At 36.3% G+C, this 23,966-nt stretch overlaps 1 long non-coding RNA gene across 2 annotated transcripts in view; it reads right to left on the bottom strand.

Moving 5' to 3' along the window:
- The window catches only part of LOC309860850, a 56,498-nt gene extending 50,633 nt beyond the window's left edge, over positions 1–5,865 (bottom strand). For both annotated transcript variants that reach the window (XR_014309667.1, XR_014309668.1), the window contains exons 1-2: positions 5,803–5,865; positions 1,142–1,199 (exon numbers count right to left, since the gene is read on the bottom strand). This is a non-coding gene — a long non-coding RNA (uncharacterized lncRNA). The remainder of the gene's footprint in view (positions 1–1,141; positions 1,200–5,802) is intronic.
- Between the last annotated feature and the right edge of the window lie 18,101 nt (positions 5,866–23,966).

Raw genomic sequence — 23,966 nt, 5'->3', positions numbered from 1 at the left:
ACCACTAGAGCATTTCGGACAATATTTTTATATGTTATTTTCAATATGTATGGTTGAAATAATATGTATCTTTAAAGTGGGACATATTCATTGGAAAACTACCTTTAGCATTTAGCAACATATCATCAACATGCTACATATTGATCGATGTAGATTGACACCATTATTTGTAATAATTGAGAAAAACTCCATTTTATGGATGTATGAGTTACTCAAGCAATAATCTATAGCTGTACATTTAAGTTATTTTCAGCTTTCCCACATTATAAATACTGTTTTTGATACATATCAACATTTCTATCTTTATGAATCTGATTATTGAAAAAATTCTTGGAAGTGGAATTTCTGAATTAAATACATTACTTCCAGTTACACTGTAGAAAGTTTCTACTATTTTTCCTCCTGCCAACAATCTGTGTGAGCCCATCTCTTTTCAGTGAACCATACTGGGCATTTTCCTTCTCTAACTCTTTGACAGCCTGATGATTGATGAGAAGAGAGAGGATCTCTAATTTTTTGTTCATAGTTATGATTACTAGTAAGATGAAATGCTTTTCATCATATATTATCATTTATATTTCTGATTTTTTTGTACCTTGCCTGTTAAATGTTATTTTTGTTATGCGTTTGTAAGATTTCTACATCTTAGACATTAACAACTTTTTGTCACACATAGTTATATTTTTTCTTGTCTGTCATTTGCTTTCTCACTTGGATGGTGGTACTTTTCCCCACAGAGATATCTTAAAGTATTTATCTTTAAATTTTTGCCTGGAGTCTTCACTGAAAGGGCTTTCTTCACCTGTACATATGCATTTGTATTTTCTTCTAGTAGTTTTAGACTTTATTATGCACTTATATTCCACCCATTTGGAGAATTATTTTATTTTAGGGTTTGGGTTAGGGTTTTAAATTTATCCTTGCCAAGTGGTTAACTGGTTGCCACAATAATTTTTATCAAATTGTACTTATTTATCTTATTAAATCACCTTTATTATAGTCATTCCCCTTAACCAAAGTTTCACTTCCAGTTTGTTACCCATAGTCAACTGCAGTCCAGAAGTAGATGATCCTCCTTCTGACCTATCGTCAGAAGATCAATAGTAGCCTAATGCTATATTCCTGTGCCTTTGTCACTCACCTCATTTCGTTTCATCATGTAGGCATTCCATCATCTCACACCATCACAGGAAGTGTGACTACCGTACAATAAGATATTTTGAAAGAGAGAGAGATCACATTCACATAACTCTTATTATAGCATATTATTATAATTGTTCTATTTTATTATTAGTTATTGTTGTTAATCTCCTACTATACCTAATTTCTAAATTAACCTTTATCATAGGCATGTATAGGAAAAAAATAATAGGTATTGCACAAAATATACAATATACTTAGATACGTTACACAGAGGGTTACACATAGCATCTATGGTGTTCAGTAGGATTACCCATAATCCTATCACCATTAGCACTATTCCCTACATTTTCATTCTTAGCTATGGAACCACTATTAGCATGCAACCACTAGCAGATTTAACTACTACAATGAACAGTGCAGGACTAGAAAATTCTACATCAGGACTTGGACAATAATTAAAGCTTTTCTAGTGTGTGCACCTGGTCCAAGTAGAGTTACCTATATGCAGATGGATATAAAAAGGTGGATTGTAACAAACACAAAGAAAGAACTGGGAATTAAGAAATGCCAAGGAAGGGGAGCCAGCAAAAAAGACTAACAAAGAATGGCTTAAGAAGTAGGACAAAACAGGAGAACATCCAAGATTTGGAAGACCAAAACAAACAAAAAACAACAAAAAGAAAACAACAACAAGAAAAACGAGTTTTGATAAGGGCTGTTGTTTCTAAGTTAGAGAATCTTCCTAACTTATCAAGTTATGTCTTCAAGGAAAAGCTGGATAACACCAAAAAAACACTGGCGCTAAAGAAGTAATGATCAATAATTGTTTTAAACTGAGTACCTAACAAATTCAAAGTCTAAGAAGAACTTTAACTGTTATGATTTTAACTAATTTCAAATATTTAGTCTTTACCTATAGTTTTTTTAGCTAAGCATAAAACTTCCTATTTCATCTTGTAATAGAACAGAGTTATCCTTTACACCTTGATTTTTCCACATTCCATGTCTAATATATTATAAAATCTTGTAGTTTACAACTTTGAAATCTCTCCTCACAAATCATCTCCTGCTATCCTGATCCAAACCACCATCACCTTCTGCTTGGGATGATATAAAAGCCTCTGGAACTGGGCTCCAGGATTTCACCCAACCCTCCAGTCCATATTTCTCTGAGTCGGTGCGATCCTTTTACAAAATAAGTCAGTTCTTAATCACTCCTCAGCTGAAAACCCTTGGATGGCTTCCCGTCTCTCTCAGAGTAGAAGGAAGAGTATGTAAAATTCTCCTGCAAGTCTCCATGATCTGACCATCTGCTGCCTCACAGATGGCATCTCCTACAGCAATTTCTCCCTTACCCCATTGGCCATCCTAACAATCCTTGAACCTAGCAAGCCAGTTTTGAATGTCTGGGCTCCCCCCTTCACTTCATTCAAATTTCTGGTCAAATATCACAGTACCAAGAAAAACTTTTCTGGCCTGTTAAAGGAGCAGCCTCCTTTTCCTTGTTCTACATACCCTTATTCTGTTTCATTTTTTCTCTTTAGCATTTCTCACCATCTGTCATCTATTGTATTATATTGCATCGCATTCTATTCTATTCTATTCTATTCTATTCTATCTATTCTCTAATCTCTCATCTCACTAGAAAGTGAGTCCCATGAAGGCACAATCTTTCTTCGGTTTCCTGCTGGATCCTGAGAGCCAAGAACAGTGCCAGCATTTAGTAACTATCTGCCTGAATGAATGAACATATATCCAGATATTTTTAAAAATCACCATAAGTCTTCTAAATCATTGCTGGCATTAAAAGTAATGTTTCCAATTTTGAAGTCTTTCAGAAAGGGTTTCTTTTCCCCAAGAGAAGATTGAATTTCATGCTTTGAAATATTAAATGAAAGGGAATTTGAGTTATGATGACAGAATTTTGGAATACCATAATTTCAAGAGATTTTCTTACTGATAAAACTTTATTGTGAAAATTGAGAATAAAAATATTTCTTAAAAGGTCATACAGCATGGGACGCCTGGGTGGCTCAGTTGGTTGAGCAGCTGCCTTCGGCTCAGGTCATGATCCCAGCGTTCTGGGATCAAGTCCCACATCGGGCTCGTTGCTCAGCAGGGAGCCTGCTTCTCCCTCTGCCTCTGCCTGCCATTCTGTCTGCCTGTGCTCGCTCTCTCCACCCCCCCTCTCTGATAAATAAATAAAATCTTTAAAAAAAAAAAAAAGGTCATACGGCATAAAAATGAAAAATTTAACACTTTAGGACTTTACAGCAAGATGAATCTGGTCTTGGGAGATCTGTTTCCCAGCTGTGTAACTTTGGTACCTCTCTATCCCTCAGTTTTCTCATCTGTAAAACAAGGTCAATATTGCAATGCTGTCGTGAGGACTAAATGATTTAGATTATGTAAAGGAATTAAAAGGTGCTTTGAACACAGTGCTTCATAATAATTTGCTGTTACTATTTATTTGACAATAGTATTATCATTTCACAAGTTGTTCTTAGTTAGCAGACTTTTTTGGATTTTGTTTATTTTTCTCTGTAATGATTCCATGAAAAAATCTCTTTTATAGGAATCTAGACAGTGTTAATTGTGTAGGTACAAAAAATAGATAAGAGAATTAAGGCAATTTCTAGTTGTTTGCATAAACTCTCCTTTTTCTCACTGGTGGGATTCAAACAAACTTTTCTGGTGCTTACATTTTTCAAATGGATTTCTGCCTTGCATGGGTCAAGTCAAGGATGAAATAAGGTGGATTCAGCAAGGGATTCCCTAACAGAATGAAACTCTAAAAGCAAGTTTTCTTGCTCCCAGAAAAGGCTATTTAGAAGAGTATGGAGCTCCAACATTGAGACTGGATGGGGAAAGTCCAAAATCACACACACACTAGGTTTTAAAAAATTGGCCCTATAAAAAATTTGGGTCCTTAAATATTTGTCCTCTTCCGGCAAATTTGACTTAAATTAATCATCCATACTTTTACTTCCAGAATCTAACTTCAATGATAATTTTTTTTAGCCTTCCAAAATACCTAGAAATTTCATATATTACATTTGGTAAATCTACTGGAATGATGATATTAACAGTCATAATTGATATTGAACCATGGTTTTTAAATTTTGCATCACTTGTGTTTATATATATCTATCATCTTATTTGGCTGTAATCTTTATTAAATTAGGTCTTTCATTTCCTTAGTAATTCCCCGAAGAGGCAAGATCAGTGCTCAGGAAATAATATTATTGGTGGAGATCTAACAATCAAACAGAATTTTGAAGGACATCATGTCCTCTCTTTCAAATATTATTGCTTTTGAAAAATATAATCTATTATTTAAAAGTAAATTTTAACAAGGAAAAGATCACTGTTGCATATGTAAAACATTTGACACGATTTTTGAACAATAGTGAACACACCTACAAGTTGATTTTTCTTCTGCCATGACCCGAGGCATGTTTATTAGTTGTTCACTGCTTAAAATGTCTCAGCCTAAAATCCAGGAACAACCCAGACTTGATATTCAATTTAACTGAGCAAAATATTCACTTTAAGGACTGAAAATATAAAAGAATTATATGAAATTATTTTCCTCCAACTCTGCCCCAGGGTTTACAATCCTGGCAGACACAAGTCATACCAATGGGAAATGGCATCTAATGAAATCCTGAGCCAACAGTACTCATCAAGCAAAGAGATCAGAGAAGGAAGTCATCACTTTATGATCTTCTTAGTCAGGGAGAAAGTGGGGCCCCAGCTAAAACCTAAATGGTGTGTAGAGTTTAGAGAAAAAGATGGGAGAAAAGATGGTTACAGTTCTGACTTTGGAACCGTCACCATTTTTTTTTTTTTTAATCATTGGCCAGGACACATTTACAGATGACCTATTGAATTGTAAAAAAGATCTTGTCCACCTTTATAATCTTTGTATCTCCCAAATCTGCTCATAGGTGACTCAGAGTCTACATAAACAAAGTTTATAGTCTAAGACAAAAATCTCATAAAATTGTATAAAATTGTTCCTGTTATTTTTTTTCTTTTTTTAATACTGAAGGATTCGTTTTGCAGAGAGAGGGAGGCATTAAGCAGGGGGAAAAGTAAAATATATCCCCAACATTTATCATAATAGAATCTAGTATCCTTTATTTTGTCACTTAAACCCTGGGGAAATATACTACAAACTCCATTTTTACATCTCCAGTCCTTCATTTTGCAGAAAAAAATTAGCATTAAAAATATCCTTAGTTAAGTCATCATATCAACATAAGTTATAACTAAAAATGAATGAAATATAAAGCAATTGATCATTTTTATTATTTTCAAAATGTTTAATTGTAATTCTTCTGAAGAAGAAACTAACCACTACCACAACAAAATTATTTAGAGGGTCTAATAATGTGGGGGGCAATAGATTTAAAAAGATGGGAAAAGAGAAAGGGAAATTCTGTTAAGAGTCCCAGCTTTATCTTAATTTTATTCTATTTATTCTAATTTTAATATGTGTCACCCTATAAAAAATCCTGCCTCTTAACTCTAAAAGAAAGCTATTGATCCAAGGTATTTCAAGGGGGTTTCGGGGAAAGAGAAAGGGGAAGATACAGGGGATTGGGAGAAATTTATAGCTGGAGCTGATACTGAGTGAAAATTTAGAGTACATACCTAGCATGTTTTCTGCTTCCTTTCTTCCACAGAGGAAATGACACTTTAGATTCCCTGGGATGCTGGAACCACATGCAAAAAAGGATGGGCAAATTTGTCATTCAGAATTTATGAAGGATATTTTTTCTTCTCACTGACTAAAAAGAACAAATCAAACACTAGGTTTCCAATTCTGAAAATTAGTAGACTCTGGAGAGCCAATTAAACATTATTCCCCTATCTCGACTCTGTTTTAACATCCTTCTTTATTGCACACTGTTTCTTTCGCTCACAAGGCAGGTAGATGGTGTTATCAGGCTAATTTGGGGACAGTTATCATTATAATGTAATTTTTTGCAATTATGTGGTAGACCAGGTGGCAAGACAGCATGGCTTTGCATTGCCAAGGTGCAAAACAAATTCAGTGTTCAATCAACCTGAGAGAGAAAGGACAATTCTCATTTGCATAAACATGTAGCCACGGAAACGAGATGCACAGAGGTATAAGGGGAAAGAGACCTATTTTACATGATGTGCATAGAATATTTGACAGTTTAGATTGGAGGCGTCATTGATGTGGGTTGGAATGGTACGGTTGGTTGCCATGGATATGGTTTTCCCTACTGGCAGTGCAGAGATTGGCAGGGATGGATGCTGGAAAAAAAAAAAAAAAAAAAAAGCCCAAACCACTGCAACACTCTGGCAGCCTCATTCTTTTCTTTTGTTGAAAAGCTATGTATCCTTTCTGCACTAATGACAGCTCATCAAGTATGCAGTGTAATCTAGAAACACTGATATTTCTGTAATAAATCATTCATGTATAATATATATGCATTTATACATTCTATGCACATATATATGTGGCAATCTACATGTATATATTTGGAATAACATGTATGCAGATTAATAAAAGATTAGATTCAGGAGGAAAATATTTACCTCTTTGCTACTCTTTTCTATTTAGCATTAATTTAGGAAATTCTTAGATATAAAGATTTATTAAATAAAACAAACAATGTAGAAATATACTGAATTATCTGAATTATCATCTAACTTAGGAAAGGAGAATTGCACAGTTTGTTTTCGTGGATACGGCAAACAATGAAAGGAAGGAGGAGTGTCTCATTGCAATGGCCTAGTCTCTGATTAGTTGACCCCTACAGTCACCATATTGCTGTAATATAACTACACAAATGATATTTGTCCCTGAAAAACAAGGTAGTTTCTATTTTCTTTATAGGTTCTAGCTAACTGTTGAGCATCATACACACCCAAATAAGCTATTTATGCTTTTTTTTTTTTTTTTAGAACAGTTAGGCATTTACTTTTTATTTCTAAAGGCTCACCCATCTTGTTTCTATACAGTTAGTCCAGAACCTTGTTTTTATTGAAAGGATTACAGGAATGCCTTTTGTCTTTCAGAATTTATCCACTAACACTCCATGTGATAAGAAGGACTGAAGGAGTAAAGTCTCTTACCCTGCAGGGTAAGAACTTCTGTCTCCATGAATTTAGCTTTGCACTAGCTTTGCACAGTAGCCATACTCCTGAGATCTGAATGCTGGTCGACAAGTTATTTCGGACTCGTGGGTTTTCTCAGACTGGGGAAAAATGTCGAGTGACACAGTGTCTTCTAAAACGTCTGTCCACCCAAACATTGCAATCCGAGAAAAGAGTTGGAAATGGGATTTATTGTACAATCAAAATATTAGGATCACTCTTGAAACATGACCAGATCATTTGCCTTTAATAATTGACTCAATATTATAATAATTGATCCATACAGCCAAAACTTGATGGATAATTACCAGTGAACCGATCTGCATTTAGATTAAGATTTAAAAGAATGTATAATTGAGAGAGCAATTAAAATGTTTTTCTCTCACTTTATAAAAAAAGGTCTTTTAAAATAGGCCAATAAAGAACATCTGCATTGATACCACATAATTTTGTCTTCACTTAACATTCTGGTGAAGATCTGTTATTTATGGATAAAGCATATGAAAGACATTAGTTATTTTTGCTCTTTTATTTTTTTAAATGAAGCCTACTAGTAGGTCAGTTCCTATAAGAACCCTCACTCCATGCCAGCCATCCTTGTTCTCAGCTTTCCCTAGAAATCACTCAACAATTGCTAGTATCCCTTCTATGATAAACTAGTCAGTGACCCCTTTCTCAAGGTGAAAATCAGCTGTAATCTTATTGTATTTAGTTTCCTTATCTTTATTAGTTGATTTTTACCTGTGCTTCTTAGAATGATGAGCTCTTATTTATTCCCTAAATCTACTTGTTTCTAGTGCATGTGGACATGAATAAATATTTGTTGCCCAAAAAATAAAAGTTAGTAATTGCTTTAATCTCTGCATTTTATTGTTTCCTAAGTTTTAAAGAAATGAAATAGGACCTCAAAATTCTATCCAGATAATAAGTTTATCATATAAGAATGAGGTTCAAATGATTAAAAAGTGAATGAGTACCCCTTTTTAATACAGTATATTAACATAATGCACAGGGTCAGCGTGGCTATATACCATGTCATCACATGTAACACTCCCACGCAGGCACTCCTCTTACCTACACTTTACTGTCTTATGTGTTTTGCTTTATTTTCTGTAACACCCTGTGTTCTTTTCTGTTTTTCTTTCCCACTCCTTTGCTTCACATCTGTGCACTACTCCTCCATGTATAACTGATACGAAAGGTACTATCCTGAAGAGAAGTCAAGTGATGCTGGGGCATGTTCACCACCGCCCCCGTATTGTGGAGACCCTTGCGAGATCCTGGCATGTTTCTTTATTTATATAAAATATTTAGATGCTACTGCACGGAGCCCCTCGCACGTCACTGTAGAGGTGAACGAGTCAGCTGATATGTAGCAGGCACCGAAATAAAAGTTTTTAAAACCCCGTTTCTATTCCGAAGACACAAAATTGCTTGCTCATCATTAAAAATCAATTTTTAGTCTTGCAGGAATAAAGAAATACGAATGTGGTTATTTTATGAGCGAAGACCTGATTATCTCACGCTGTGTGTGTGATTCCTCAATGGTCAGAAGGGGAGTTCTGGAGAGGTCTACTTTTCTTGGGCAAGTTTACACATGCCTCAATCTCACTCATAAACCAGCCAACAGTCCCATGCACTGGGGCTTAACTGTGTTCATTTCAAACCAGGCAGGAGGCCTGACACACATACTAAATTTTCAATATTAGCATCTCCAAATCTTTATCCTTGTATATGTAGATTGATTCATTTTCAGACTTTGGTAACTGGTTTAATGTTAAATCATTTCAAAGCTTTTGTTGAATACTTTATTTTCTGACTTTTCTGTTGTTACAACATTCAGCTCTACTTAGTTTTAGTCACTTCCATATGAGAAAAAGGTAAGTTTTACATTTTGTATCATGGATTCACTTTTTCCCCCCCTGAAAATCAACACTTTCCTTGTTTCTCAGACTCACTCAAAATATAGGCAGTATTTCTTCCAGGAAAGAAAAAAAAGGCAGCAAATTGATTACTTATTGTGATCAAGCTTATTAAAACAGAGACAGAAAACCAAAATTCACTTCCTAGATCTGTCGTTTGGTGATTAAAAGGGGGAGGGTTTCTTTTTCTTGTCTTACTTTCCTCATTTAAAGTGACGCCCTCTGATCTTCATAACCACATTTGACACAGTAAAACGAGTAAGTCATGATTTCCAAATTCAGTGTGATGAGGAGCAGTGACTGATTTCCTTGTGTTCTTTTAACCACAGCCTCAGGTGGGGCATGTGCTCAGTTGGCCATGACACAGACCTTGTTTCTGACACAGGTGAGGAGAGGACAGGTTGGTGGCCAGATCTGATCACACAAGTTGCTGACTTGGACTAAATGTTAATTTAGTTTAACTAAATTGGTTAATTTAACTAAATTTAGCTAATTAGCTTTTGACAGCTAATGATGCATTATGATCAATCTTCAGAATAACTGACTGATTATTGATGTCTTAGAAGTTCTTGGAGAAAGTGTTACCTATACTGACATGTGCTTTATATCTCGTCTTCTTCATCTCTCACTGAAATTAAAGATCCTTTTATCTTCTATTTAAATCCATCCCCCTCCTTGGGATGGCATGAGCATTGGTATAATAAAGTGTAGAAAGTCTATTTGTTATGTGAAATGTACTAAAATTCCTGATGTATATGCATCTCATTATGATGACATTTCCTTCATTCTGATAAAATTCTACAGATATTAAATTTTCGCTCACAAATTTGTCTATCTGCCACCTACACGTAACATGACTCCACAAACCTGCTATCAATCTTGTCTCCCTTTTAGACTTCTAAAGAGTTAATGGGGGGGGGGGAAACCTTTTAGATCTCAGAATTACTAGATAGTGTTTCTTTATCTGGAAAAGAAAAAGCACTTTCATTCAGGGCTAACCTCAAATTTTTATTTTTCTGGTCTTCAAAATGCCACATGTCATTTTCTCACTGTACCACTATTTCGTGTCACCCATGATGACATCAAACCATGTGCCAATATGAACTTACCCTTATCCAGTCAGCTCAATAGGATGATGCCCTTCACCATTCAAATTAAATCTGAACCCTGTGTCACTGCTCCTAAACTGCTATTCATCAATTTTTTCCTGTTGTCATGTAGCCATGCTGTGGCTTTTTCTAATGTCCTTATCTCCATCATTAATTTTACCTTCTGATGTAGTAGTACGGAATGATATGATTTACAACTTAACAAAATGAGTTTTTAAAACATTAGATAAACTAGTAAATCAATTTTTATAAGAGTCAGCAGTCTAGGGTTTTGAAGGTAGACTTAATTTACCTCCTTTGCCTGATTTCATCTCAGGTGAACTGAATGGCATAAAACAATACAGTAAACAATGCAGTCATGCATAATACATAGCCGTTGAATTCAATTTTAGTGGTTCTCCTAATGGTGTCCAGATGAGAACAGAGTGGGAGTGGAAGTGTTGATAGGTGTTCTGAGGCATCTCCTTGACTTTGAAATCTCACTTTCTTACTTTTTTAACCTTTATGCCCTGAGTATAAAATTTATCTCTGCGGACACAATCCTTAAGGGAAGGGCAATTGTTTTTCACTGTTTGGAATACCAACTAAAAAAAAAAAAAAAAAGAAAGAAATGTACTCAGTTGAAGGGTAAATAAACTGACATAAGAAAGAATATTGATAAATAGTTTGGCACAGTTTTCTGCCTTTAGGCAGGTAATTAGCCAAACCACCTAAGACAGATAGTTAAAAAAATCAGATATTTATCTTCGAAGTGCTGAAAGAAGCAATTTGTTCTCCCTACTCACCGAGATGCCAATTTAAAGGACTAAGGCAATTTCAAATATTACCCAAATGTGTGTCTGGTAAGGTAATCTGAATTCTGTAACTGGATGGTAGTAAATTCCAGGATGACAAATCCAATCTAACCTATTATAAGCCAACATACTTTTGAATAGTTATCAGGGTGAATAGTTGTTATTCATTCATTCATGAAACTCAATACAAGCTCTCGATATCATCCCAAAGACCTGTGTGAGTATTTGTAGGATCTACTGCCAAAAATAAACAGGAACTGACCATCAAGAGCATTTTTCAATGGCCCGAAATGGTGGGAGTAAGAATATCTAAACGCTTCATTACTTACCACCACACCATCATACCCCATGCCCACCCCAGGGGATGGAGTGTTCAGGGGAATTTCCAAGCTTTAAAAAGTACTTTTCTTCCCTTAATTTTGAAATGTTCACAGAAAATTATTAAATTCAAGAAGGAGATCCCAGTGTGAATGAAGATGGAGAAAAGCAAGAAACAGACTTTGTAGTAAACAAGGATATGATACTGTTATTCTATTAGTGACAAATAATGGCAGCCATACTTCTAAGAATGATGTGTCAACAAGATCAAATACAGGTAGCTTTGTAAATATCCCTAAAGGACATTGACTTGTCTTCTCTGGGCCTCAGTGCCTTATACACAAATAAAGGTTTGTGTAGCTTTTAGACTTCAATTTCGATATTACCTTGCAGTGTCAAATTTGAACAATTGTTGGGTCTCCTTAAGACCTCATTGGTGATGGAAAAGTAAGAAAACAGATTCAAATTGATGGTGCATCTGCACTGGAATTTTCCTGGCATGTCTGCTTCCTGCAATTGAAGAAAGTATATCTGCACATACAACACAGGTGGAATCTATTTTAAAGATTTAATCTGGAAAAAGATCCAGATCCTGGTAGAACTTTGATACTCATGTGTAAGAAATATTTATATTTATCAGCTCAGAAAGACAAAGGTTTATTGGATGTATGATCAAAGTTTACAAAATTAGAAAAAAGTTCTATGATTATCCCATCAAATTATGAAATGCTAGAGCAAATAGATACCCATGGAAACTCAAGAATTTTAGCGCTGGTCAGTATAGCAGTAATGATTTTATTACTTACATGTCCAGCACATACTAAATTCTGCAGTGGATATGGAAGTGTAAGGCGTAATTCATGTGCCTAAGTAGGTACAGTCTAGTTGGGAGCTCCAAGAGTTTATGGACATGTGCCAAATTTCCTAATACAGACCACAAATGTACTGGTTTATTGTTTTTACTGCAAGTGGTATAATATGGTCCTCTAAGTATGAAAATCCAAACAGGATTAGGAATTAGATTAGATTAGGGTGTCCCAAAGTGTGTAACTGAAGACACTAATCATAGGGAATACTCTTTAATACTGGCTTTTGAGGTCAAAAACACTGTATATTATATCCCCGCTTTGGGTGTTAAAAAGGTATTTTAGCATAAGAAAGGCTCTAAGAAGTCATGCAGAAAAGTTATCCTTATAGTTCCATTTAATCCAGTATTTTCCAAATTTAATTAACCATGGGACCCTTAATGTCTCTTAACACTTGTATTTCCCCAAACACACTTTAGAAAATAAATCCATAAATCACAAAAGCATGATATAGCAGTAACGGAACACAAGAAAACCAGGAATATGTCTATTTTTGTAAAGATGAATTTCAGGATGACAGTCAGGATCTTGATAGATATAAAATTTGGCTGATGGACCATGATCCAACTAACCTGACTCTTCGTGGCATTTATTATGCTCTCGGGAATCAGTCTAATATCCAACCTGATGTTTCTGTTGTATTTTTTTATAGAATCACAACAAAGACACCCATATGAGAAAAAAATTATTATAAAAACCATAGATGATAGCCATAGAGTCTACTGATGGATATCTCAGCAGCACTCCGTTTGACTCCTCCATGCACGTGCTGGCACGGGGATAGGTGATGACAGGTTTGCCTTTGACAACAGGAATTTAGTTTTGATTGTAAGAAGTTTTGATTGGAAATTACTACTGTAAACTGACTGAGCAAAGAGGTTTAGTCTAAGCTCCTCTATGTCGTTTTCAGGATAGTTATTTATTTCAAGATTTAATCTTGGAAAACAAATACTTTATTTATAGCATTTTCTTCACCTCGGTATAAAAGTTAGTAATGGTGCTATCAATATTTTAACTAAAATATTTGGCCCACATCATTTTATGTCAAACCCAACCAACTACGGGGTCTCAAACTGTTGGTTCTCTGTAGTAACATAATTCTGAAGCCCCTTGTGTCATTAGGCTACATGAAAACACACTGACAGAAAAGAGGTTTAAAAATAAGTTGTCCTGGTAGAATGGCATCAATAAGGATTCCTATTACTATCCACTGATATTTTCCATTGTGAACTCTTGACTTGGAGCAGTGCCAACCAAATTTGCATGTACAAAAAGATGATTCTGTGGATTTTGTTAAAATGCATATTCTGATTCAGGAGGCTTGGGACCTGCCTCAAATTCTGCATTTCTTTCTCTTTTTCTTTCTTTCTTTTTTTTGTTTTTTGTTTTTTGTTTTTTGTTTTTTGTTTGTTTGTTTTGTTTTTTGTTTATTTGAAAGAGAGAGAAAGAATGTGGAAGGAGGGGCAGAGGGAGAAGGAGAGAGAGAAAAAAAAATCCTCCAAGCAGACTCCCTGCTGAGTATCGATCCTGACCCAGGGCTCAATCTCAGGACTCTTGAGATCATGACCAGAACGGAAATTAAGAGTCAGTCACTAAGGGACTGAGCCACCCAAGTGCCCCAAATTCTGCATTTCTAATAAGCTTTCAGGTGATAATGCCCCCCAAACCACTTTCTAAAGAGCATGATCCCAGAGAACGAACACATAACAAAAAGGCTGACTCCTCTCCTGTCCTGGGAGCTTATTGGTTTTTCATTTCCAAAAGCACCTGGCAGAGGGATAAAAGGTAGCAGAGCTTTGTTTCGAGAATGTCCTTCTCTCTATGTGTTGTCCTTACCTAAAAAATCCAATCATTGTTACTTCCAGAGCAGTGTTTGTTTCGTTAGTTCTGGATAAGCTTTTGATAATTCATTTGTTTTTCAAATATTTGAAGGAAAGCAAAAAGTTTTTTGTAGATTATCTTCCATCAGTCTCCTCTTTTAAAATTGAGTCTGGACAGATGACCTGCGCTTGCCTGGGCTATGTTGCCTAAAGCCAACAGATCCTTACCCAGCCGTACTTGAGAAAAGACTTGTGGCCGTTTAGGCTGAAAATCACTGACTGTAAGCAGGATACCCCTGGGACTGGTCAGGATGTAGCAGGGCAGTCTTCAGGGAATGACCACTTCATTTTACTCCTAATGAGGCGGCAATGCCAAGCTGCTGTGGATTTTACCCAAGGTGTTGTGTAGGCATTTTTTAATGAAGTCTCAGACATATTTTGCATGCTTTTACCCAGCAGCCTAACCATGCTTCAAAGTTTCAATCTTTTGATTGATCTCACTCATCTTGTTTGGGGATGGGGGGAGAGGGGAAATCTTCTGTAGCTGGTTGGAGGCAGATCCCACAAGAAAGCAATAAACTTCAGAATTGAAGAAAAATCTAATTTGTGTACGCTCTTTTTGGTAATGTTAATTTTTTTTTTCATTCTAAGTGTACACTTCCATGGCCATAACTTCCTTTCCTTGGACTACTCATTAACTAATAGCCCACAGCAGTTAATTTCCTGCCTTTCCCTCCCACTACTTCACTTTATTTGTTTAGCTGACAGGCTTTTGAAGCAAGCCTGCTAAAGCCTGCAAGAATTCCTGGCTTTTTTCCCTCCTTCATTCTTGTTATTATTAGGAATATGGACAAGGTGCTAGTGTGTGTATGCCATCTGAAAATCATGCTGGAGTTTCTATCTCTTGGGAAAGAACGAAATTGCTTCATAATCATCATGGACCCAATTCTGTAACTACCCGCAGACAAAATTCTTGTTAGTGCCAAGGGGGGTTTCGCCCTTGTTTAAGGTTACAAGATCAAGTGGTAAAGGTTTTTATAGCCACCTCACTTTCCCTAAGAATATAAGTTAAACCAGATATGGGGAACAATGACTAAACGTGCTATAGATATTTTTTTTCACTTGAGCAATTTCTCCTAAGATAAATCAATGAAAAGACTTAAAAAAAAGAAAATTAATATTAATTGGTGACTAGTGTTTCAACTAACAATCACCTTCTTTTTCACTTTTCATGATAAAATAAACATTTCACTGGAGGACACGTGAAATATAAAAATTAGCGGCTCTCTTTTCTTAGCCACATGGAATGAATATTCTGATCATCTGTCCCTCATAAAGTGCATAGAAACGCTAAAAATTTACAAGGCTCTTTGAAGGTCAGTCATTCAAACAGCATTGTCTTTCCAAAAAATGGACTAGCCTTGGCTTTGTCAGCTCCCAGCTCACGCTGTGGTGGCGCTAATGCGTCTTCTCAGCCCCTCCCCCTTGTCTTTCTTCCCCAAGCTTCACCTACAAAAATGTGATGGTGGAATGGTGGTTGAGTCAGAGAACTTCAAGCCAGAACTTTTGCTCTGGTCTAGTTTTACAACTATCCCTCTGGTGGAAAGTGCTTGACCTTTCTGGTCTTAATTACCTCATTTATAAATGAGTGGAGTGGATTAGCTATTCTCAGGTTTCTCTGGATCAAATATCCTATCATGAGTACAGGTTATAAATTTTACATAAATATTTAACTTTATCTACATAATGGGGAAGCTGAAAAGAGAAAAGCCAATCAGTATATTGTACTTTCCATTTCCTATACAACTCTACAGATCTGTTTGTGATTTTTTTTTTTTTTAATTAAATAGTTCTGCAGTGAGAAGGGAGGCTGAATTCAGACAGACTTTTATTAGGTTGCTGGCACTGTAAGGTGACTTTGGGCAAGTTAGTTAATCTCAAAATAGAAATTTGTAATTGACTTATCAGTAAAATTGGGATATTAAAACCTAGCTTAGAGGACTGTTAAGAGAATAAAGACTTTCCATGCCAGACACATAACAGCCCAACAAATGGTAGCTGTTCTGATTACACATCATTCTCTATATGGGTGTGGGTAGTAGTTGGAAAAAAAAAAAAAAAACGCAAAACATTGGTTTAGGCATTAGAACATATGGATTCTAGTTCCAGTTCTCCCATGCCTAGCCAAATCATAGTTTTCTCATTTGTTAAATGAACTATTCCACAGAAGAATTTTTAGGTCTCCTTCTAGTCTTAACTTTTCACAGTTTTAATGTGTGAAGACTGCACTGAGGCTTTTTGGCACTTAAAATACAGATATTCTTTTCTATAAATATTTAAATAATCCTGATTGTTTTTAACAGTTTATTTCAATAGTTGCTACTCAAGTCTGACTTTCCTTGTAAATATTCAACCTTTTTTCTCTGGCATCTGCATTAGTGCCATTTAGAGTTAATGTTGATTTTTTTTCAAGGACAAACAAATTGATCCACATTTAGAATCTAGGTCCTTGAATTTTATAACAAAAGGCATTTAAAATATTAAAATATAAGTATTTTGTTTTTTTAGTATTTGAATCAACTCCTTAGTAATTTGACTTAGGAAAACAGAAAGAAAAGAATATAAAAAGACTTCAACAGTAATAATTATTTAAACATGCAAACATTTCCTTTGGGTTGGTAAAACAGTATGTTCCTTTTCTTTTCAAAATGAACTTATAATAAAATATGATTAAAAAAATAACTGGCATTTTTTTCTGTATTGCAAATGAATTGCAATTTATATTTTTAAATCCAATCTATTTTACATTCTTAGGTATCCACTGGGGTCAGATTGTCATTTGACGGTCAGATAGCTTCCATAAAATGAGAACCCAACTTAAAACTTGTTGTGTATTAGTCATTGATCATTAAGTTCCCTGGTTTGAACAAAACAAATCTCCTTAACAACTTTTATACTGTGTATGCATCTCCTAAATACTGACAGTTATTCAGAAATATCTATATTGCTATAACTGGATTTTACAGTCACAAAAAGTATCTTGGCTTAAAAAATATTTGAAAGGTTGCAGTTATTTCTGTACTTGAAACCACCAAACTATCAATGGCAGATAAAGGTCCAAATATATTTGCTAAGACAAATTTCTCTTCCAAAAATGACTCTCTGAAATTCATATCCATTTTACATAAAAAAGAAATGCTGCTAAGATGACAATGAATTTTTCAAATGGATATGGTTAAGAATGTTGTTGGTGCAGAACCTGATCATAAAGACATAAAATGTAAAATGAAATATATTGTGTGATGAACCTATATACATATTCTTAAAGACATCTTGAACCATCATTAAATCATATTACTGTTGATTTTCATTTAAGTAAGGGTTGCAAACTGAAATGCCTTCAGGGCCTAAGCAAGTATCATAAATGTAGGACAAAGTCAGAAACTAAAAATTGAGAGGTGTTAAGACTGTGATTTACAGGACAGCATATGCCTCATCCCAAAGCATTCAAATTACATTAAAAGCAAAATAAAAATCGGGATAACTGAATTAAACACAGCTGGGGCGGGATTCTTTTAAACCAATGAGAAAATCAAATTCACGTCAGGGTCTTGGAACTGCATTTCTGTTTTAAACAGTGGATACTGAGAAGTTGAAAATGGACTAGGATTAAGTGGAAAATTAATTAAATTCAGGCACTTAGAAGTCATGAAAAGTATACTTTATAGTGTGAAGAATAGAGCCAAGGCAATTCCTCAGTTTTCCAGAAAGGAAAATAAAATTGGAGCACTGGTAGAGCTTTCATTCTAATCTTTGATTCTAATAACGAAAATTCCATAGTCATAGCAGAAAATTTAGACACCAATGACCCCGAGACAGCATTATCAATTTCAGCATCTTTAAACTTCTCTGTAATAGGGATTTCTAAGTAAAAAAGAAAAAGAAGGAGAAGGTAGAAAATAAAGAGAAGAGGAAGGAGAAGGAAGACTAGATTTTTTTTTTTCCTTTGGCACATGAGTTCATGAAGTTTGAGACAAACACACCAGATCAAATTTGCTCAGCATTCTGTACATTGAGACACCCCAGGAAGCATGTGTCCAAAATTTTCTCCTGCCTGAATGGCCACATCCAATTTATCAGTTAATTTTAACTTCAGATTGACTTATTTTCTTATACATCTGGTTGATCCTTAATCACTCATACAATGACTGATAAGAAGTGTGTCTCCACGGCCTCTCAGTCTGACCCCTATGGCGATGTTTTGATTGGCTAGGTCTTTTACTTACTGGCGCTTTACAGGCATAGTTTTCAAATATGAGGCTGTGTGATTAGTTATTTCCCATTTTCTTTGGGTTTTGTGTGGCTACGTTTTAGGTGGATGCATCATTGAAAAATGTTAATCAGTGCATTTGAGGCAGTCTAAAGAGGTAGTTTCAAACCCTGGCTCTGCTCCATTCCTCGCATAGCCCCTAAGAAAGTTCCCTAATCTCCCTGAGTCTCCCTATCTTCACCTATGAAAAGGCCTTGAGCATAGTTTTCTCTTAGAGCAATGGCAAGGCTAACTGCCCTAACTAATGTGTGTGAAGTGTCTAAAACAGCTGTGACACACAGGAGGTGAGCCCTCAGTAAACATGCTCCTTTTCACACTCAACAAGAACTGATAATTACAGCAAATCAACTTCAAGACTTTCAAAACAACCTCACTGATTACTAGGATCAATTCAGCTGCTCTCTCTGGTCAGAAATAAAAACCCTTAAACAAAGAAAATTTAGATCAATGCCTGGGTAGAATTTGAGAATTCAATAGCAGGCTAGGAACAAGGGTAACAGCTCTTAAAAACATGAAGATCCTAAGGGCCAGTATGTCTTGGTATTCAGTCCAGAAGCTTCTTAAGGAGCTGTAATGCTTTCTGCAAGGAAACCAATGGGAAGGTGGTGATCACAGCTCAGAGAAATAAGAAACACCCAGTGAAAGAATTTCTATTCAGCTGGGATTGCTTCTGGTCACCAATCATAAAGCTGTGCCTAAAATATGCTTAATGTATTCAAGAGCAATCAGCAAGAGCCTTATTATTTAAATTTCATGATCAGAAGTACCAAAGGACCCTTGCTCCCCTAGTCAAGTGAGTAAGTGCTGACAAATTACCAAAATCTAAATTTAATAAAATTGTATTAGTCACCTTCCAAGGTGTCATCTCAGAGTAATGCTGAGATCAAAACCCTGATTTGAACATGTCAAACCAATTGCAGGATGCCAGGTGGCTTGTGATTTGGAGAGAAACGAGTGACATGAGGGTCCGTGCAGCTCTGCTGGTAAAGGAAAATCACTCTGCCTTTTAGGAGTTGTGACCAAGTCATATCCTTCTTGCCCCAAAACATTGTTTGCCAGCACCTGGGTGATATTTTGTGTTTGTACATAATCAGCAGCCACTGGGCAGTCAGCACCATTGTTCTATGCCATGAATCAAGTACAGCCAACTCTAAAGAACAATGCCCTGGTAACCAGAATTAAGTTGCAAAAACAATAAATTTAGAATCAGGAAAAATTTTCTCTGACCTCAGCTTTCTAATTTGACCCATGGAAATAATGATAACTGCACAGCCAACAGCAAGAGGTAGTTTAAACGGTATAATTTTGTAACATATGACAGCATGCCTTATACTGCAAAATACTATACAAACCTAGCATTATTTATCAAATACTTATTATTCACATACTATGTACAGGCACATTTCCAAATTCCTGGGACAAATCAAAGAACAAAAAAGAACTGAGTTTGTGTTCTTCCGGAACTCACAATCTAGTATAAGAGAGAGAAAACAAGCAATAGATGTTAATGAAATAAAAAGTAAATGTCATCAAATGTTAAAATGGCTAAGTATAATGGAAAAAAGAAAAAAATAGAGCAAGGAAAGGGTCTTAGGAGTGTGGGGCTGGGAAGAGGGTTGCAGAATGAACTAAGGATATTAGGTTGGGGTTGGTCTGTTTGTGAAGGTGTTACTTGAGCAAAGACTGGAGATTGTGAGAGAGTTGGGCTTCCAGATATCTGTGGGATGGTTCTGCAGCTCAAGCGACAGACCTAAGGTAGGAGCACATAAAGTGTATGGGTCAAGCAGAGTAAGTGAGAAGAAGAGAGGCCCTAGGTAGAGTCAGAGAGGTACCATGGTCCACATTTTGTAAGGCCCTGTAGGTTTTTATAAAGACTTTAGCTTTTGCTCTTAGTTGAAAAAGAAGTTGTTGCAGGATTTGAACAAAGGAGTGACATGCTCTGTTATTTTTTAGAATCTCTATTTTTCCCTGCCTACTAAAAATAGATTGTGGAGGGGCACCTGGGTGGCTCAGTGGGTTAAGCCTCTGCCTTCGGCTCAGGTCATGATTCCAGGGTCCTGGTATCGAGCCCCACATCGGGCTCTCTGCTCTGCAGGGACCCCACTTCCTCCTCTCTCTCTGCCTGCCTCTCTGCCTACTTGTGATCTCTGTCTGTCAAATAAATAAATAAAATCTTTAAAAAAAAATAGATTGTGGAGTGCCAGGAGTACAAGATTACTACAATACCTCCAATTGGAGGTGCTGAGTAGGCAGTTAACTATGTGGATCTAGACTCAGAAGAGAAGTCCAGAGATACAAATTTAGAAGCTATCAACATATAAGTGGTAAGCAAAGTCATGAGACTGAACAACACCACTGAGGCCATGAAACAGAGAAATGAAGAGACCTAAGGACAATCATGGTAAACTCAGGTATTCCCTTTGTTGAAGATGTGAGAAGTCAGCAGAGGGGACTGGGAAGTGATAGCTAGTGCAACAGAAGAAAAATCAGAAGAACCTGGTAAACTGAAAGCCAAATGAAGAAAAATTTCAAGGGGGAGGAACCAACTCTGTCAAATGCTAATGAAAGGTAAGATCAGAAGCAATGGTGCCCATTGGATTTACCAGTATGGTTGTCACTAGAAAACAAGAATGGTTTGAAAAGGTAATGAAGAAATAAGAAGGACATGCATCTGATCTCCGGGACCATATATATGAGGATTGTGGAAGTAAAACAAAGAACAGCCACCAAAAAAACAAACAAAACCGCCTGCCTGTACCTGAGAGACCTTGTAAGGAAAGCAGCCTTCCTACAGAAGAGCCAGGTTTCCACTAGAATGAAAAAGATAAAGGGAGTGTTCAAGCAGTTAAGAATCTATGGGATTTTGTTGACTACAGACCATGGTGGAGGGATTTCATGAACTAGAAAGTGCTGGGAGAATGGAACAGGACAGAGGCTACGCAGAGCCCTGCAAAAATTAGAGACAGATATGAGGGGTGATGGGATTCTGGGCTTCTTTGAATGACTGGCATAGACAGGGAGAATGGGAGCAATATGTCCTGGTAGAGTCAAGCCAAATGTGGCAGTAAAGCAGTTAAGTGTGAGGAGATGGACAAGTTTGGGTGTCTAGGCCTTCCACTAGACCCCTATTGGGAGAAGCCACGAGGTCTGGGAAAACTGGAGAGTTGAAGTCCAAAGCCTTGGATTCAGCCTTGACACTTGTGGATGGAGCTGAGACTCCTGAGGAAAGGGGGTTTTGCTATAACTTAACAATTCAATCCCCTTCTCTATCCCTGAGGAGAGTTAGAAGGCTTAGAGGAGGCACAGACATTGCCCTTGCCCTTTTGACCTCTCTTGAGAGAGGAAAGGAATTACCACAAATATTCTCTGAGTCTCTTTGGTTCCTTGTTGATGGAATTGAGAACTTCTGAGGAAGCAGATATGATTTCTACCATTTTTATGGTGATCTGAAACTTAAAAGAAGTATGGTCTCAGGAAGATACAATTAGTTGAAACCATCTAACTCAATGAATAGGACAGGAAAGTATGGGATGGGAGAACAGAACTGACATTCGTTGAGTGCTTATTATGTGCCCAGTTGCTATATATACATGTTTACATTTCATTTAGTCTATAATGTCATAGTTAAGTAGGATTAACCATCTTCACTCTAAACAAATGACATGCTTGAGCTGCTGACCCTAGGATATGATATCAATGTGATTACATTATGGAGATTTTGTTGGGATCAACTTCCAAATGTATATCCATTTTTGTGCTGATATATACTATTGATAGTATGTCTAGTTCCAAATGCTTTATAGGTGTTGCTATGCCTTTTCATGAATTATTCTAAAGTAGCTAGTATAAGGCTGATTTTCAGTATGTTTGCTCATTGACTAAATGGTTCATTAATTCAATTTTTTAATTGTTATTCAACAAACATGGGTGTTTCCTGTGTATAAAGAAGCACAAAGTCCTTCCATTACACTTTACATTCACTGTCCAACCAGTTGACTGAATCTCACCTTATTTTCATCTTTAACGTAAATTTTTTAACAGGTCAATTCTAAGTGCCATAAAGTCTTTAAATATTATAGAGCCAGAGAAAAAGACCTTTCTTGATATTTAAAAATATTGATCTATAGAGGCTCCTGAGTGGCTCAGTCTGTTAAGTTTCCAATTCTTGATTTTGGCTCAGGTCATGATCTCAGTGTCCTGAGATTGAACCCCGTGGTAATCTCTGTGCTCAGCAGGGAGTCTACTTGAGATTCTCTCTCCCTCTCTGCCCACTCCTGCTGGTGTTTGCTCACTCTCTCTCTTTCTCTCTCTCAAATAAATAAATCTTTAAAAAATAGGTCTAGGGTGCCTGGGTAGCTCAGTGGGTTGAAGCCTCTTCCTTCTGCTCAGGTCATGATCCCAGGGTCCTGGGATCGAGCCCCATATTAGGCTCTCTGCTCGGTGGGGAGTCTGCTTCCTCCTCTCTCTCTCTCTATCTGTCTGCCTCTCTGCCTGCTTGTGATCTCTGTCAAATAAATAGACAAAATATTTTTTTTAATTTTTAAAAAAATAAAATAAAAAATAAAAAATAGGTCTATAATGTATTTACTTGAAACACTGAATACTGTTTTCATTTTAACAATTTATTCTCCTTTAATTCTGTAAATGGGTTTACTCATCCAACCCCTTCACTAAAAACTCTGGTGCTATGATTAAGAGTTCTCATTTTGAAGTTAAGCAGAACTGATTTGCAATCGTGCCTTCACACAACCTAGCTGTATAAATTTGGGCAAGCTTCTAAAATTCTCTAAACTTTAGTGTCTTCGTTCATTAAATGTTAATGACGATAATGCCTTACCCACAGTATTCCTGTAAGAATTAAAAGAGATAATGAGTGAAAACCTTGTAGCACAGTGCCTGGAACATATTAGAGGTTCACTAAATGCTATCTAACACTATTCCCATATTATTAACTCAAAGCACTATACATAGTGAGTAAGACCTGGTTCCTAACACCAAGTAGTTGGTAATTCAGCAGAGAAAACTAGACGTATACAAGTAATCACTATAGCAGGCCATACAAATGCCATCAAATGGTCTTAATCAAGTTCAGGGGAGTAATAAATCACTTCTTGCCTAAATAAGCAGCAAGATTTTGGTTGAGGTTGACCATTAGTTCATAGTCCTTGATAGATACATGAAAGTGTATCTACAGATTGGAGGAGGAGGGATGATACTAAACTGACAGCAGCCAGACACCAAAGCCAGTCCAGGGAAGAATTGTGACTTCCAGGGACAGAACCAGAAGCCAATATTTTCTTATGAGGATGGGCGGTTATAAGAACTAAATGGAATGAATTTTGGAATCAGAGTTTTGACAAAAGCCAGGTCAAGAGCATGCAGAAGCAAATAAAGCACCGAAATTTGCTATGGACTTAAAGACTCAGATGCCAGAACCTATTTTCAATACTAAATCTCCTTGCATAGATTGCTTTTTAAAAGAGGAAGAGCACACCTTTGCAGCCCTCTTGTCCCTCCTCTTAAAAG

The sequence above is a fragment of the Mustela nivalis genome (assembly GCF_964662115.1).
Source record: "Mustela nivalis genome assembly, chromosome: 3".
NCBI lineage: Eukaryota > Metazoa > Chordata > Mammalia > Carnivora > Mustelidae > Mustela > Mustela nivalis.
Note: the sequence above shows the minus strand (reverse complement) of the source record. Positions and strands in the feature narration are given on the sequence as shown.